The sequence below is a fragment of the Pinus tabuliformis genome, chromosome 8 (assembly GCF_031772625.1).
Source record: "Pinus tabuliformis cultivar Carrire ecotype Pingquan chromosome 8, CPIR1, whole genome shotgun sequence".
Lineage (NCBI taxonomy): Eukaryota > Viridiplantae > Streptophyta > Pinopsida > Pinales > Pinaceae > Pinus > Pinus tabuliformis.
In genome coordinates, this window is record NC_142294.1 from 671,442,479 (window position 1) to 671,446,391 (window position 3,913).

Below are 3,913 nucleotides of genomic sequence, written 5' to 3' on the forward strand. Positions count from 1 at the left end.
TTAGCATGACAGAATTTATGTATATACTAACTAATATTGTATTTGTAAAGAATCTCCCGTACTTTTTCTGAATCTTGTGTCGCTGAAACTCAATATTCAAATTCTTGTGAAACAAATATTTTTGTTTAGCATGAACATACACACCAGTCTCTCTCCCTAGCCTTTACCTAAAAAGAAAGAGGTTGAAGTGACCTAATGAAAATATGGATTCGATAATGTAAGGCATTGTGAGTACTTAACGTGGGTGTATTGTTTCCTATTTAATCATAGCTTATTATTAATATGTTTCTGCGGAGTCATTATAAAATAGTTGACCAACAGGTAACAAAAAGTTCTCAATTTTGAGTTTGCAAAGCTAAGGGTTATAAATTTACTCCAGGCTTCTTCAACACTCAGTCAATGTTTATTAGGCACCCGCATTCTCCTTTAAGTCTGCATTGGCAACTTATGACATTTATATGAACATTGTGCTTATGGTTTATTTTTCAATAGTAATGATGCAACGAGGGAAGGAAGATCTAACTAACATTATTTTCTTGTATAGCAGCACATTGGAGATCTTAGGGTCCCTGTGGATGCAGATGGAGGTACAGAGAAGGTTGTATGAACCATTGGAGGCAAGGGATATAGGCTCTTTCTCGGCTTCCATTCATTGCACACGACTCTACTATGCTATAGACAAGTCTGAACTTAAAATGTCACATTGATTGTGTGCCTCTCTTTTGAGCAGGTCCAAAGACACTTGCAAAGTTGTAGTGAGGTAACATAAGAGTACTTGTGGTCAGTTCAAGAGTTAACGCAAGGGAAACTCTAGCAAGTTACAGCTTGGAGTCAATTGGATTGGTAGCTACCTGTTTGAGAAATTCTGATTTCACATCAAAAGTGAAAAGTGAATGTTTTAAGTCTATTTTTTTTTTTTTTTTACTATGCCTAAAATATTTTGTGTATTTCCAGAATATGAAATTTCCCATCGATTGGGCTATACTACAGACTCATCTGCATACACCTTCCTCACTTTGAACATTGAGAGTTCAACCACAGAAAATTTACAGGTTGGTGGTGGAAAACAGTCCAGGTATGCATATGATTCAATGGTGCAGTTTTCGCAGCAAGAAATAAGAAAATATATGAGGCTGCAAGAATTGGCAGGGGAAGAAAATATTTCTTCTTCTTTCTCTTTCTCTGGGACCAAGGACTCTTCAATTATTCTTATTCTGCACGAATTGTCTACTAGTGGCATGGTACACGCAGAAGAAAATGGCAATCCTTTGTCTGAAGAAAAAGGAAGCTTGTGAAGGAATGGCATGCTTTCTGTTCAACCCATGGTAACGAAATTAGCGTTTTCTAGTGCTCTATCTCTCCATAAAAGTAATCAACCTTTTCTAGTGCTCTATCTCCGCATAAAAATAAGCAGCCTTCTCTACTGCTCTATCTTTGCATGCATATAATCAACCTTTTCTAGTGCTCTATTTCCGCATGAAAATATTATATGAATCAAGTTAAAAAAAAAAAGCTCAGACAAGAATTAATGAATTCTCAAAATGGCAGTGGAATTGGACTGGAATTCCGATGGTTATACCAATATATCCACCATGGAAAGGGATCTTGATGTGAGTGGTTTTGGGTGAATCAGATGAGCATTGTATATCAATGTACCTTAGAATTTGGCACATATGAGAAAGCTGTAATTGCATTCATGAATGAGATTCAAAGCCAATGGCCATTGCATTATGGCTTTGTACATCACTGGGAGATGAGAGATGTTATCCTTTTCCCCCTTAAGATTCAACCTTGATCAAGTCCTTTTCTAGCGTACCAATAGGATAGGCAACATTCTATAGATGTATGATGATGTAAATATATACAACTATATACTCTGGAAATTATTTGTCTTTGAATTTTCTTTGTACGACTAAATTGGGTCAAGACTACTTTTAACATTGAAAAGCTCATATAAATTACATTGCATGCCTGAGAAGTTTGGTTTGCTCCATCTTCCAAAAAAAATCATTCATGTTAGCATGACAAAATCTATGTAGCTACTAACTGACATTGCATTTTTAAAGAATCTCATGTATGTTTTTTAAACCTTGTGTTGGTGAAACTCAATATTCAAATTCCCCTCAAACAAATATTCTGGTTTATCATGGGCATACACATAGGTCTATCTCCCTAGTATTTATCCAAAAAGAAAGAGGTTGAAGTAAGCTAATGAAAATATTGATTCGATAATGGAAGGCATTGTGAGTACTTAACATGGGCAGGTTGTTCCCTATTTAATCATAGCTTACTATTAATCTATGTCTGCAGAATCACTATAAAATGGTTGACCAACAGATAACAGAGAGTTCTCAAGTTTGAGTTTTTGAAGCCAAGGGTTCAAAATTTTACTTACTGCTTATTAGACACTCACTCAATGGTTATTACGCACCCGCATTCTCCTTCAAGTCTGCACTGGCGACTTAGGACATTTATATGAACACTGTGGTCAATGTCAATGATCACGGTATGAGAGAAGTTTGCAGCGTTAACATAAATATTCATCACAAACGTATATTATTGACATGTAAGCGCAAAGGAGATAGAAGAATACGCAAACTAAGAAAACGTCACTTTATAGGGTGAAAGAAACTATTAACAAATGGATTATGTACTTCCTATTCCATATAAGTGATGGTGGAATTTCGAAAAAAGGTTTCTGCAATTTGTCTTCATATATTTTTTCTTTGGTAAAGTGTCCTTCCTTTTAGAAAGAATGTTTGCACTGTGTCATGTCAAATATACCTAGGTATTGTAACCAATCAGATTTTGGGATACATATTTTTATATTCGACAGAACTAGTTTGATAAACAGATAACACCACTGCCCAGATAAGGATGAAGCCTTGAAATGCCCAGGTTACAAAAGCAGGTCCGTTTAAACAACACCGTTAGGATTTGACAAAGTCTCCAAGGTGTTTTTGTAAAAAATGGTTTTCAATTCTGTAGTGACTGAGGAGAGTCACAACTATGTGCTTTGGTTTATTTCTGTTAGAGACTATGCCTCTGGTTTATGGTCCTTAGGTCCCTAGACCATTTTAGCCCCTCGAAATGATGTTTTTTTTTCTAAGACTAATGATGCAAGAAGAGAAGGTATATCTAGCTAACACATTTTATTTTATTTTCCTTGTATCTCAGCACTTTTCGGATCATATAGTGCCTGTGGATGCAGATGGAGGTACAGAGAAGGTCATGAAAACCACTAGAGCTAAGGGATATAATTCCCATAATTCCCATCTTGGCTTCCATTCTTTGTATGTGACTCTACTATGCCATAGAGAAGTCTGAATTTAAAATGTCATGTTGATTGTGTGCCTCTCTTTTGAGCAAGTTCATAGACACTAGCAACTTTGTATGGGAGCACAAAGAAACCTCTTGCAGTCAGTTCCAAAGAAAGCGGGGAAACTCTCACAAGTTACAACTTGGGGTCAATTGGATTGGAAGTTACTTGTTCAAATCTTTTTGAGAAGGCCTCAAGACTGAAAAGTGAATGTTTTTACATCTACATTCTCTAATTTGACTTTCTTTACTTTGAGTAAAATAATATCTGGTTTATTTCCAGAATTTCAAATTTTCTCTCAATAATTCTAGGCTACAGATTTGTCTAGATATAGTTCCCTCGCTTCAAATGAGAGTTCAATGAAGATTCCTGCAAAAAACTGTCAAGATATGCATATGGTTTACAATAGTACAGTTTTAGTAGGAAGAAATCAATAAAGATACGAGGCTGCAAGAATTGTCAGGAGAAGAAAATATTTCTTCTCTTTTTTCTAGGACCAAGGACTCTTCAACCATTTTGAATGAGAAGGCTACTAGTGACATAGTACAAGCATAAGAAAATGACAGTCGTTCATCTGGGAGGAAAAGGAAGCTT